Below are 15,006 nucleotides of genomic sequence, written 5' to 3' on the forward strand. Positions count from 1 at the left end.
TTAATATTACGACAGCGGCCGGCGCAGCTTTCAAGAAAAATTTTTCCTTACCATTCCATCACCTATGTAGCTCCACCTTCTTTTTATTTATCTGACGAAGCCTTGGTATAAAACGTACCGTTCGAACATTTCACCCCATCAGTTTCATTACTAAACCGTACCGGCTACATACGGACGCTATCTTGAAAGAATTCTGGACGGACTGACCAAAAACATGGATATATTCGGCACCTGGCCCCTTTTGGTGCCTCGAAATTTTGTTACAGAAGCGGCTAATTGAATTTTCTGTTTCATTACAAAATGCTGCTGCTAGCGGATAAAACCTTGCAAATATGCATCTGTTTGTTGGTGTTAATTTTACGACAGCGGCAGGCGCCCCATCATTTTGATTCCAAAACTGCACCAGCGACATGCGGATGCTAGGTGATAGCAGCTGAAAGGAGGAAAGACAAGAGTACCGGTCATCTCGTGCCGGTTTTACTCGTTATGCTGGTGGCTGTTAGCAATAAATGGCACTGCAAAATACTAAAATGGCTGAAATTCTGGACGGACTTACCCCAAAACAAAAATGTATTCGGCACCTGGCCCCTTTTGGTGCCTCGAAATTTTGTTACAGAAGCGGCTAATTGAATTTTCTGTTTTACCAAATGCTGCTGCAAGCGGAAAAAACCTTGCATAAATGCATGTTTGTGTTGGTGTTAATATTACGACAGCGGCCGGCGCAGCTTTCAAGAAAAATTTTTCCTTACCATTCCATCACCTATGTAGCTCCACCTTCTTTTTATTTATCTGACGAAGCCTTGGTATAAAACGTACCGTTCGAACATTTTACCCCATCAGTTTCATTACTAAACCGTACCGGCTACATACGGACGCTATCTTGAAAGAATTCTGGACGGACTGACCAAAAACATGGATATATTCGGCACCTGGCCCCTTTTGGTGCCTCGAAATTTTGTTACAGAAGCGGCTAATTGAATTTTCTGTTTCATTACAAAATGCTGCTGCTAGCGGATAAAACCTTGCAAATATGCATCTGTTTGTTGGTGTTAATTTTACGACAGCGGCAGGCGCCCCATCATTTTGATTCCAAAACTGCACCAGCGACATGCGGATGCTAGGTGATAGCAGCTGAAAGGAGGAAAGACAAGAGTACCGGTCATCTCGTGCCGGTTTTACTCGTTATGCTGGTGGCTGTTAGTAATAAATGGCACTGCAAAATACTAAAATGGCTGGAATTCTGGACGGACTAACCAAAAACAAAAATATATTCGGCACCTGGCCCCTTTTTCTTGTTATTTTAAACTACGAACAAATGCTTTTCTAATTTGAATACCTGGGAAGCGGGGATGCCAATATAAATAAGGTTTCATCCATATATGTCATTTATATTATTTATTAATTATTGTTCAAAGGGCTCTAATGTCAGCAAATAAGAAAGCACTGTTAGATGAAAAATATAGAGTCCTACGTCATGCGGTATGTATGAAATGACAGCGATTAAATAAGAGAGATCCATTCTTCTAGTATTCAGCATTCAGAAATGCACTGTTAGATAAAATTGCAACAAATACTGGAGTTGCAATTCCCTCTACTATTTGTTTTAATGGAATATAAGAATACGGTAGTCAACGTCATGCGGTCGTGTCTTGAATACCACCCTCCTACTTTTTTTTTTTGGGGACTATGTGGGCAATCATCCACGGTTGTCCACAAAGAGGGACGGTGGTGTCTAAAATGACGATTTTTCAGTCCACGTGGAATGTGGACGGATCCTTACCAGGACCGAAAAAGTCAAATTTCAAGGGGCTTTAGTAACCCTTTTTCGAATATTGATTCCTTTCACGCATCAACATTTCTGAGTACACCATTCGATTCGTTAGGTCATACTGCAACAATATTCAAACAGCGTCGTACGATACATTTTCGAGTGAAGCCCTCTTCAATAGCGCAAAGTACAAAAAGACATCTACAAATTAGTATCATAATAAGAGCTCCTTGAAGACATCTCTTTATCGATCTGATATTGGACTGCGCAGCTCCAAGATCAGCAGATCTTTTAGCATCTCCACTGTCCATCCAATAATTCGGTTAGTTAGGCCTTTTGTTTCCACTGCGGAAAAAAATTGAGCTATAGAATGCATTATCGAATGCTCTTTCTATATCAAGAAAACCAACAAGAGCTATTACTTTTGCTTGAAGCGATTTTATTTTCGACTAGCGAAATTGGTTTTCACTTAATGGAAACTTCACCAAGCTAGTTTACTTGATAGAGTCATCCAAAATTTATTCCAATGTTTTTGAAAGAACATAGGAAAGACTCATAGGTATAAAAGCTTTGCGAGTTTTGTCCCCAGGCTTTTGGTATGTAACTCATGGTAACGCTGGCTCTGCAGAGCTCAGTCAACAAGGGGATAAGAGGTTCTATTTCCTGTTGCAGTAATGCAGGAAAGCTTTCGTTCTTTCAGCAGATGGGTGAGGCTGAAAAGAACATAGAACCCATTCAATCCTAGTAGGCATCATAATTTCGCAGACTTGGAAAAGGAGTCATCATTACTCATCATTACAGAGTTCAGAGGAATCAATAGTAAAATTACCATCCTCTTTTTTAGGATTGCCAAGACCAGAATTTTTTTGAATGAATTTTGTGCAGCCTCTCAACTGTTGGAACGTTATTGATCTTTTCACAAAACCACCTTCAGTCCTTTCTTTTGGCATGCCTCCATTTTTTGTTTTATGCAGTTTTTTCTATTGGTTCCAGTCTGAAATGACTTTTACTCGAATGAACAATTGTCTTGATTTTTGCCTTAATTCTGCCAGTTTCTCGTGCCACAAAGAAACAATTCTGTTGGATAACACAGTGCCACCAAAATTTACTTTTTTTCTGTCTTAAAATATGATTTTTTGATGTGTTTTGATACAGAAACAGATTTTCTTGAGTTTGGACCTATTTCACCTTAAGGGCGGAACAATGGCGCCATTTAGGATTTGAAAATCGAAAATTTTCATTGTTTTGGACGCCATTTTTTATACCAAAAATAAACATTCTAGAGTTTGTCCACATAATAGCATTTTCTTACCCATCTTTGAAAAAAAAAAACAGATCTTAAATAGAACAAAAATTGACTTCAAAACGGTGATTCTACGAAAACAGTTTTGGCATGGTTTTAATATTTTTCAGAGAGCAAAAAATATCAAATATGTAGAGCATTAATGGATCCGCTACTATTCGAATGTGGTAGTCAAACTATGTCTTATATCAAGGAAAACAGTCTCAGAAATAGATTGGTAGGGACCCACGTAAAATGTCAGCAACACGTCAATTTTGCCAGAAATTTCCTTAAAATACTGAAATAGATTTATCTCGACGTAGGATTGCTTATTTGAAATCTGTTTGATGTAATATCAAGAGTGTAAACAATACTCAATGATACAATAACAACAAATCAACATCGTCCTTCCCCCTTTCGCGGCAAGAGGGTTGCATTCTTGACCAGGAACACATAATAAAGGATGAACACTTACAATTTTGAAGTTTTGCTTCAAAAAAATGGCGTCGAAAACCATTAAAAACTTTCAAATTCTCAAAAATTAAAAATGGTGCCGTTGTTGCCCCGTTGAAATAGGTCCAAACTCGGAATTTTTTTTGCATCAGAATGCATACAAAAATCACATCTAGAAGCCAAAGTGAGAAACTTGTGGCACTGTGTAATCTATGCTGAACAGGAACACTGGCTTGATATGATGAACTTGTTTTATCAATGAGCTCATTAGAGGTACTTTCTAGTTGTGAATAAGTTTCATTTAATGTAACTTCAATTATTGTATTGTCGTTCTTTAAATAGTATCGAGACAGATCTCATTTTGTCTTCCTTCAGTTTGTGTTATTTTCTGTAATTAATGATTCGGTTTCATAGGAACGAGTAAAAATCCGTGGGCCAGCGAAGGTTCTCTGAATTTTCCAATGGTTGCGATCTGAGAGGCTAGAAGGTTGAGACGAACAAAAAATGTAACTACACGAGCTTGCGAAATTTAGAGGTCTACGGCCTATGCTACCAAGATCAGCAAGCGTCGGAAACAGAATACAGCCAGCAAAGTGTATGTAATAATTTGCATATGCCAAATTTAACGCCAAAATGCATTTATACAGAATAAGTTAAACCAAACCACGTCTTTTAGGAAAAGGTATGATACACCCTCCCCCTAATCTCCCAGATGGTCTCGAGGTACGATGCTGGCCTAACAAGCCAGTCGTCGTAGGTTCGAGTCTCGGCTCGGAAGAGACTGTTAGTTAGTGTCAGTAGGATCGTAGCGCTAGCCCCGCAATTGTCCTGTACACTGAACAGTCGGCTGCGAAGTCTGTGTATAAATAAACAGAAGGTCAAGTTCCGAATCCGGAATGTAGCACCAAGGCTTGGCTTGGCTATGATACACCCCCCTGTATAGTAAATATATATAATGCATGTGAAAGAGAGTCAACTGCTCTGTGGTAATCTTAGCTAACTCTTTTTGAGCTGGCTTCGTTTTGCTCATCTTGACCTTAAAGAGAGAATAAATTTCTTCGCTCTTAACAACTTTGATCTTACATTCAATGTGCAATTTTCCATCACATGCAAAAATATCAATTTCTCAGCTCCTCGATACGATATCAAGGATCTTTTTCTGTGTAAATTTTCATCATGAACAACGCTTTCCAGTTTCAGTTCCTGACTGAATTTTTTTTGTATGTGTTTAAAGGGTTTTATTTAAAACTTATGGTAAAAATTCACTTTTTTGCGATGTTTAATGGGCTCTGTGAGTCCAATAACTGAATGTGGTGCTGGACCAAACCATGTAAAATACTCAAAATAATCCTTAAAAAAATATATGGGTGAATGTGGGAATCTACAGAATTGCAAAAGAGTGGTTTCGTAGCATAAAAAAGTCATTTTTCCATAAATCATATTTGGGCAACCTGAAAACAGTTGTTTAGAAAGTCGAAATGCTGAGCACCTTGACTTTTGCAACGCCGATTTTTTTGGGACAGCCTAATGTGCATCATACCATCTGCTGCTGGAACATCTGAGAGTAATTCGGCTGGGGAGCGACAAAAACAATGTAAAGCTGAACATTCTGCAGAATACATACCCATGGTGAATTCTGAATCTTCCTAAAATATCAAATTCAAAATCTGTTTGGATGTAGCTTCAAGGGAAACCTACATATTTTGTTTTTTGGTCAACTTCTCATTTAGTAACTGAGATGCTACCTGCTTCCTCTTAAACTGATTGATAAAATATTTGTTAACCCATTGCACACGATAATTTCGAGTGAAAATGCGACCAGCAAAAATAAAAAACAAATTGGAAAAAATCTGGAAGTCATTTCGTGGGGCAAAAGGTATTTTTTTCGGATAAAATTCTTGGGGTACGCAACATTTTAAGTGACAAAATTGCAAAATTTTGCGCAAAATTTGAAGTGATGATCTTTTTGCGGGACAGAGAAAAAAAAAATTCAAATCTGGATCATTTATGAAAAATCTTGCTAATTGGACATAATTTCTGCCTATCTGGATACATGTTCAAAAATCTGGATGATCCAGATAAAACTGGACGCTGTCTGCGACTGAGATGCTTTGCGACTAAATGTGGTTCGTTACTCACTATACGTGAAAGAAAGTCTAGTTCTCCCAGGCGTTTGACAGGTAGTGGAGGAAATGTAAGCAAAAATCAAGAGAATGGATGAAACCTGTTTTTGAGGAAGTGTTCTAGAGAGAGGCACATCGCTCACCCGCTGGAGTAGCCACATTGGACACATGTTGCAGAACGGAATTAGAACAAGTAGGAGATCGGTATTCAAAACACGACCGATAACGTTGGTCTATGGTATGTCGTATTCTATCAAAACAAATAGTAGATAGAATTGTAACGCTAGTATTTCGCGTACTATGCAACGCACATGCTGTTAAAATAAACCATCGCGTAGTTCATTCAATGGCCAATTCGAGAACAACATTCGAATTGTTATTTATCGCATAACATGAACAGTGGGGTGCCAATGAAAATCGACTTTTCGAATTTAATTTAGTGGTAGGGCCCAAAAGTTGTGTCTTCTCGATAAAAGCCCCACGCAAAATTCCAGCTCAATTGTGTAGCAGTCTTGTTTCACAAAATTCCATTCCCACAAACAGACAGACATTCGGTGCAACCTTCCGTAGCATAGCCTGTGAACAGTATGTTTGTTTCGCCGGAATAAAGTGCTGATGATGGACACCTTGTTAGGATTAAATAGAATTTTTTTAAGGGGTAATATCTACCAAAAAAATTTTTTCTTGTCATTTTTTTATTGGCTTAAATCATGCTAAAACTATCCTAGAATCAAAATCTACATCGCCCAAGTACTGATCTAAACTCGAAATCAGGCTTCTGAATACTCCTCTTCATTGAAATGTGTAGATGTAAAATATTGCTCTTGATACCAGTAGGCAGGAAACACGTGTTGCATATGCATGCAACTCATAGTTTTGCTTGATTTGATACAGCTCTTGAGAAAAAAAATCAAAGGTAGCCATTTTCACAGCCACGCATTTTCATAAACGCAATGCAAAAAAGAGCACTGTGATTCATGGTGCACAGAAAAAACGATAACTTACACATCTTCGATTGAGTGAGCACAGAATTCAGCTACTCAGTTCTCGACGGAGTAAAAATTTAAAATCTAATTGTGGTTCCGAACGAATCCTTTATAGAAAAAAATTGCACTCGGGTGTTGTAGGATCTCGTTTGCTTTGCCTAAATAATGCAGCTGGCATAGCTTGGCTACTATTAAAGATTGATATTATAGCGTTTCGCGTTGACGGTGTTTAAAGAGATTTTAAAGGCTGTTCGCATCTACGTGAACTTACATCTGTAGTTATCAAAATGTGCGTATTGAGCAAAAATATTTCCTTCTTTCTTGTTCGCCTGCAAAAACTAAGCAAATATCAGAAACGCCGTCAACGCGAATATTACAAAACCAGATTACATTGCATCATGGTTAGCACAGTAGCTGGCAGAGCAAAAAATGACACTACACACTTGTGGGCAGAGACTATCCGTCCGATCGACACAAATTGTTATCAGATGTTACTCTGATCGATTCTTCCTACTTCCGTTCAAAAAGAGCAAATATATAATAGCGAACCTAGGATTAATACTGCGAAACAGCACAGTAGGACATTGAGCACCAAACAGTTTTCCCCAACGAACGATTGCGATATTTTCATCAGCTAACTTGATCGCTCTGGCATATTATTTCATCAGGCGAAAATGATAAAAGAGTTGGTGTATTCAAAAGCCTGCTGTTGGCCACGACGGCCTGTGCGCACCTCCTATAAAGAACATAGGTTATAGAATGCTGCTGTACCGACATGACAGCAGAACGACGTATGACAGTATGCTGCTTGACCGACCGGACAGTAGAATGACATATTTGTCAAAGGTGTAATGAATCAGCACAAATAGCAACGCTAAGTTGATTTCGCTACGATCTACAGGTTTACTTAAAATTATTGAGTTCTTATTAAAATATTATTAAAATTATTACCATCTAACGCTAAGTGAAGGTTTAAGGAGAATTGTTTCGAATTAAAGGTTGATTAAACAAGTAAGCTAAAATCTAAATAAAAACTGAAAGTTCTAATCTCTAATAATAATTGTAAAAACTAGGAAACATCGTATAGATCCAGCTTTCTACTTTTCTACTTCAACGTTCATGAGTTGCACTACCATAGGTTTACAGTCACTTATTATAAAGTAATCTTCGAGGCAAATATTCACGTAGAATTTATATAAAGAAGACAAAACGTGAGTAATGAAAAAGATCTAAAAGTTAACCTATATTAAGCTGAATCTAACAGTATTATTATTTGTCATCATGATACATATTTTAGGTAAATTATATTCACTTATGACCGGAGACTGCGTTTTATTTATTACCGGCTGAGAATATAGTTTCGGAAATCGTTCTTCGTTGAAATCTAGTTAGAAATTTCAACATCATATAATTTACATTTTTGGTTCGTACGAAACCGTCGGTTTGCCTTGAAATGCCGGGTCGTGGTGATAAAGCGAGGAGTGAAAACGATGTCTCAGATAACGCGTTACAGTGTGGTTTGGCGGATGCTGGTGATGGTGATCTGAATGTGGGAGCACTGGCGAAAACCTTTGAAGGTTATGCCTGCAGAACTTGTCATGAACCTGACACCGACGAGATGGTTCAGTGCGATCTGTGTGACAGATGGCACCATTTTTCCTGTGTAGGTGTATCGGAGGAAGTTGCAGATAAGAGCTGGAGTTGCACAAACTGCGTAACTGCGAAATGGGTCCAGCGAACTAAGGCAGCTTCAGACGGAGCATCAATAAGAGAGGACGTCGGCGATGACGGGAAAGCATTGCACAGTTTTAATATCGAGAAGATTGTGACAAGTACCCGTAGCAATCCAGTGATGCCACCCTTTATGCAAAAGACCACCGAACTGCTAACAGTTCCGTCGAGATGTCCGAAAGTTAGTCAACAAAAATCATCCAAATCGCTAAATGTTTCGGCGACCAATCAGCAGCTAGTCCGTCCGATCCTAGTACCCAATCAACAGTTATCAGATGTACCGCCGAGCAGGCAAAATCCTTCGCACGAAAAGCCTGCAGCAGATATAAACATTCCGTCGGGTATCCTATCCGTGATTGACGTAATGGAATCGCTTTCAGAAGTGTCTATCTCATCTTCGCAAAGGTCTGCTCGCAATCGCGCCAGGCTTCAACTACTTAGGTTGGAGGAGGAGCGAGCTTATCAGCAGCAACAAGAAGATCGCCGAAGACAAGAGACAAAAAGAGCAGCACAGGAGTACAAGACATATCTGGACAACAAGTACAGAATCCTAGAGGAGTTGGCAAGTGAAAGAGGATCGAGTCGAAGATCCGATGCTTCCCGGAGACGGACAGAAGAGTGGCTTCAAACAACGAATGGTGCGCCGGGAGAGACCATTTACTCAGTCGAACGGGAACCAACTACATCTCGTATACCGAAAGAGACAAATACCTATGACCCGCAAGAGCAAGTGCGTCAAGATCAGTTGATGGAGCAGCAACGGTTGCGAGCGGAACGATTACACCAGCAACAGCAGAAACAGTTGGAGAGGGAACAGCAATTTCGAGACTACGAGCAACAACAGCGGCAGAAGCTTGCGGCACAGGAGAAGCAGCTAAAAGAGCAACAAGAAGCGCTACGAACCGAATCAGATGCCATCCATCGGATATGGGAACAGCAATTGGAACACCAGAGGCATCCACAATCAACACGGATTCATCCAAGAGACTCAGATATTTCCCCAAGGCTTACTGCGAACACAGGTAGACAGTCAACAATAAATCCGTCGCTTGAAAACGACTACGGCGATGATCTGCTTCAGCTCTCCCGCTCCCAGATTGCTGCTCGACAAGCGGTTTCAAAAGATTTACCTATATTTTCTGGAGATCCTGAAGAGTGGCCCGTTTTTATATCAATGTACAATCGCACAACGACGATGTGTGGGTTTATAGAGGATGAGAACATAGTTCGCCTCCAGAAAAGTCTTAAAGGAAAAGCCTACGATGCCGTGAAAAGTCGGTTGATGCATGCCGAAAACGTTGTTGGCATACTGTCAACCCTGAAAATGCTGTTTGGGCAACCCGAAATCATCATACAGTCACTGATAGGGAAAGTGGAATCTTTACCATCAATTCGAGAAGACAGACTAGAAACGTTAATGGACTTTGCAGTGCATGTTCAAAACTTCTGCGCTACTGTAACTGCGTGCGGAATGCAGGAATATATGTACAATGTAACTCTACTGCACCAACTCGTTGGTAAGCTATCGCCATCGCTCAAGCTCAACTGGGCGCAACATCGCCTGGCAAGACCAACGGTCAACCTGGCGACCTTCAGTGAATGGATTTACACCCTGGCAGAAGCAGCAAGCATTGTTGTATTTCCAACACGTGATGGGAAGCCTACTAGACAAGATCCACGAGGTCCCAAGAAAGGAAACGCCTACCTCAACACTCATTCCGAAACCGTTCGTTGTAAAGAAGACGACAGCAGTGATGCGGAGGAACAATCCAGCATAGCACCACCGCCGTTAAACGAAACTTGCCCGCTGTGCAAAGGAAGTTGCAAGTCAGCCGAAAAATGCAAACGCTTCCTGGGGTTATCCAGGGAGTCGCGATGGGCTGCTATCAGAGAGTTTGGGTATTGTCGCACTTGTTTACGCATTCATAAAGGATACTGCAAAGCCAAACCGTGCGGCAAGGATGGGTGCACTACCGACACCATGAGCTCCTGCACAACGATATGAAGGTGAAGCCAAAGGGCACTGGGACTACAGCTGAATGCGAAAAATCTCCCCAACCAGGAACCAGTAAGTCCGGCTGCAACACTCACCAGACAACCGTCAGTTCCGTCTTGTTCCGCTATCTGCCAGTAGTGCTTTACGGGAATAAAACAGCGATCCGTACGTACGCATTCTTGGACGAGGGCTCCGCACTTACTTTGCTTCACCAAGATCTTGCTGACGAACTGCAGCTTGATGGTGTTAGAAGCCCTTTGTGTCTTCGCTGGACTGGAGGAACCGAACGGCAGGAGGTTGGCTCTCGCATCTGCAGTCTCCACATTGCTGGTGCCAAAAACGAAAGCAAGAAATTCCCCATGAGCGACGTCAGGACGGTTAGGGAGCTGCTACTGCCCCAGCAATCGATGGACATGACCGAGCTATCGAAGCTATACCCTCACCTCCGCGATTTACCGATCGAATCGTATCGCGACGCTCGCCCACGAATACTAATAGGGATGAAGCATGGCCAACTGAGCCTTGGACTAAAGAGCCTCGAGGGAGAAATTGGGCAACCGTTAGCCGTGAAGACTCGCCTTGGATGGACCGTGTGTGGTGGTTGAAGTTCTGAAAACGATGCAAGTTTTCATCATTATACCTTCCATATTTGTCCCTGTATAGCGCAGCCAGATGAGGACACACATCGAGCAATGAAGGACTACTTTTCGCTGGACAGCCTAGGGGTGACTAAACCGGATAACGTGCTGTTATCAGTCGAAGATCAACGTGCTTTATCGACGCTTCAATCGCTTACTCACCGCAAGGATGGCCGATTTGAGACGGGTCTAATTTTTCGACACGATGATGTACGCTTGCCTGACAGTCGATCGATGGCGCTACAGCGGTTCCAGTGCCTAAAGGAGCGGATGGAGAAGGACCCGTAATTTCCCGTAACCAACCCTAACAAACCTGGAAAAGTACGGATTGTATGGGACGCAGCGGCATTCGCCCACGGCGTTTCATTGAATTCGGCGCTGCTAAAAGGTCCAGATCTGCTGAGCTCACTACTTATGATCCTTCTTCAGTTTCGAGAACGCCGCATCGGCCTGACCGGTGATATTAGAGAAATGTTCCACCAGGTTTTAATACGAGCTGAAGACCAAATGTGCCAGTGCTTCTTCTGGGTGGACGCCAAGGGAACTACCATAGTATATGCGATGCAGGTGATGACGTTCGGGGCATGCTGCTCACCTAGCACAGCTCAATTCGTGAAAAATAGTAATGCCGAGCAATTCGCGGATAAGTATCCAGCTGCTTACGACGCCATTACCAAGTCTCACTACGTAGATGATATGCTAGTCAGCGTCGATACTGAAGAGCAAGCTATTAAACTGGCGAAGGACGTAAAGCATGTGCATAAGCAAGGTGGGTTTGAAATTCGCAACTGGGTTTGCAATTCTCCGAAGGTGCTGGCAGCGCTGCATGGTGCAGAAAGTGACGAAAAAAGCCTCAACTGGAGGTGGCCACCGAAAAGGTGTTGGGGATGTGGTGGAATACGATTGACGATGTATTCATCTACAAGGTGGGATGGAGCCGTTACGACTCGGCTCTGTTGGGAGGTCAACGCCGTCCCACTAAGCGAGAGGTGCTGCGTGTCTTAATGACAATCTTCGACCCACTTGGCCTGATCTCACACTTTCTGTCATACCTAAAGATTCTGCTCCAACAAATCTGGCGATCCGGTATACAATGGGACCATGAAATCGACCTTGATGCGTACGGCAAATGGATAAAATGGCTGCAAGTTTTACCTCGGGTTGAAAACGTTCGAATTCCTCGGTGTTATAACTCCAAATACACTCCGACGGAGGCCGATGAAATCCAACTCCATACGATGGTGGATGCCAGCGAGAACGGCATGGCCGCCGTCTGCTACCTGCGTTTCATCAAGTCCGGAGCCATTAGCTGTTCCATCGTTGCCGCCAAAACAAGAGTCGCACCACTAAAGTTTACATCGATTCCAAGAATGGAACTGGCGGCTGCTGTCCTTGGCGCTCGTTTGGCTCGCACCGTTGAAGAAGCTCTGTCATTTCGGATATCCAGCAAACTGTATTGGTCAGATTCCAGAGACAACACCTGCTCAAAATTCGTTTAAATCAATTTTTACTGAACAACTTTTATGCTCCAAAATAACATTTTTCGTTTACTTTGGCCATGCTTGTTTTTGTTTTCAATTTAGAGGCTTTGAAAACCGGTAGAAGTTACCTATGATCGATATCGTGTTTCAAATGTGAAGTATAGAGGTCGCTGCATCAAGTTTCGACCGTTACAGCGTCTCTAAAACACGTGTTTACTCACAATTACCATTTGTTCAGTCGATCAGCCGTTCTCGTGGTGTACGTTCTTTGTTTGAGTTTTTTGATACTTTTTAACTGTGAGTTATCCTCAAAAGTACTTAAATATGAGAGACAAGTTTGAATTTTGCGTGGGATCGGACGCCAACCGCGTCAAAGTCACTGAGCGTCGCATGTCTGATACCGCGAAAGAGGGTAGGTGCAGCCTTAGATCAGATAAAATAAAGGAAGAAGAGGAAGATAAAGCCCAGTAAGGACAACTGTACGGCACAGGGATAGCTGACTGAAGGTTAAAAAATTATTAGGGGCTTTATTATTGCGATTCTTAAGATTTATAGCATTTTGAAACTTCAAACGCGTTTTTCTCAAAACCATGTTTTCAAAATCGGCGAGCAGTAGAACTGAAAAAGTTTACATCCGATTGACTTGAAATTTCAACTGTAGCTTCTTCATTAGATTATTTAGTGAAGTACACACGATTTTGGCGATTGATTACCAACAACAAAAGTTATAAACAATTATAGTCGATTTTTTTTTGTCGAAAAAGAACTTTTTTTTCAAACCGTTGCCATTTTGCGAAGAAAAATTCTAAAAATATAATCATGTGTACTTCACTAGCGACACTTATGTAGATAATGAGAAAATTTTTGTTTTGGTGATAGGTGGAGTTGGGCATGACTTCTACTGCTCGCCGCGGAACAACTTAAAAAAAAAAGGGTTAACGGCAGTTGCTGCACAGCCGCTATTTTATAAAAAAAGCAGCAATAAATTTTGTTTTCTATCCTCCAAGAGTTGCTCAATCCAACGATATATTATTTATATATCTTACATCTTAAATGTCCTTAAAAAAAATTCATGAAAAACGCCTTGTGTTTTGAGCATTTGGTAGATATTACCCCTTAATTAAATCAATCTAGCTCTAGAGATTTGATTTCGGGCGGTCGTCATTTTCACCGCACGACGGGGACTTATGTATTACATGTTCTATTGCCTTTGCAAAATTAATTTAGCCTTTGCAATCGAACTTCGGGGAGTTGTTTCATTCTTTAGACCAATCAAAAAAGCATATAATTTTCAATATCGAAAAAAATATGCCAAATCTAGCTAAACATTTCAAAAAATCCTTTCTGCTTTCATCGTTTTCCTGGAGCTTCTTTTCATTCTGGTAATGGTTCAGCCTTAGTAACTCTCCCAAGCGTGGTTTGCGTTCAAATCTCATATCTGGCACTTCTATCAGTATCAACATCAGTTTTGAGTAGTGCCATGCTTTTATTCATCCGTGCTTATGTGTAATCTGATTTTACCCTTCCTTCTACGCTTACTGCTCTACTATACCGGGCGGCGTTCTTTCACCAAATATCGCCAATTATAATTCCCTGGAGAAGGTTTGTTGTGCGCCCTTCTGGTCAGTTTTGTTGATTAGAGGGACTTATTTGAACCTACGAACCAGCTTCTCTTCAAATGTCTTAGAAATGCATAAACCGTCCTGCATAAACACTAGATAAAAATATTTTTTTTTTTCGAAAGTTAAGTTAATCGCTTTAGATACGCTACTGCTTCTACTGATTCCTGTTAACATATTTCAGGGTTTTATCACTTATTCTGAATAAGCCTAATTCGGTTGGTACACATCCTTTATAATCTTTCATCATTAAGATACTTTTTCAGTGAGCTTTATTCGATCGAATTCAATACACGAAGGCCAAATAGTTTAGTCTCGGATCTAACAAGCTTAATTTTAACCATTCATAATAAAGATCAAACAAAACTCAAACCACGTGAAACAGCTAACGTTGAAGCAGAAAGTGCTATCAAGTGATCTTATTGATTTTTATCGACCCATATAACCGGAGTTGCTAATTGGTTGACAAGCATCAGGCAACGCGTGGCATGATATTTATATCGACAATACTGTTTGTTATGGTAATATGGTAAAGGTAAATTTACATATCATACAGGCGATAAATCCAGATAAGACATCGATCGAGTAAGATGTGGTACACCCGCTGATATTTGGCTGAAGTTTGGCATAAAGTTTTAAGATGGTCACTTTTTGTTGGTTTTGGTTTGAACCATTGTTCTAAAATATTGCATCGCGAGAAAAGGATCGTATTCACGTACAACAGTGCCACTGGTGTAAGTGATGTGTCTTGTTAAGCTCAATTTTTCAATCAAGCTTTTATCTTCTAGATATTGTGCGCACTGTCGGTTCCGTTGATTATCCCGGATAGAAACATTTTCATGTCATACAATTTTGAAATGAATTACGGTATGCCAATGGATTCGACTGATTATACACAGGGTGTTTTAAAGCGAATTGATACACCGAAG

The 15,006-nt window shown here is 40.9% G+C and overlaps 1 protein-coding gene and 1 long non-coding RNA gene across 9 annotated transcripts in view; one reads left to right on the plus strand and one right to left on the minus strand.

Annotated features, from left to right (window-relative positions):
- LOC129721256 (diuretic hormone receptor-like) overlaps window positions 1–15,006 on the minus strand; it is a 157,969-nt gene that overhangs the window by 52,602 nt on the left and 90,361 nt on the right. The gene's annotated exons all lie outside the window — the stretch shown is intronic.
- On the plus strand, window positions 7,473–14,805 carry LOC129721257 (uncharacterized). Its single transcript, XR_008727375.1, has 3 exons — window positions 7,473–7,623; window positions 7,686–7,823; window positions 14,634–14,805. It is a non-coding gene; the product is annotated as an uncharacterized LOC129721257 (long non-coding RNA).

This window comes from Wyeomyia smithii, chromosome 2 (genome assembly GCF_029784165.1).
Source record: "Wyeomyia smithii strain HCP4-BCI-WySm-NY-G18 chromosome 2, ASM2978416v1, whole genome shotgun sequence".
Taxonomy (NCBI): domain Eukaryota; kingdom Metazoa; phylum Arthropoda; class Insecta; order Diptera; family Culicidae; genus Wyeomyia; species Wyeomyia smithii.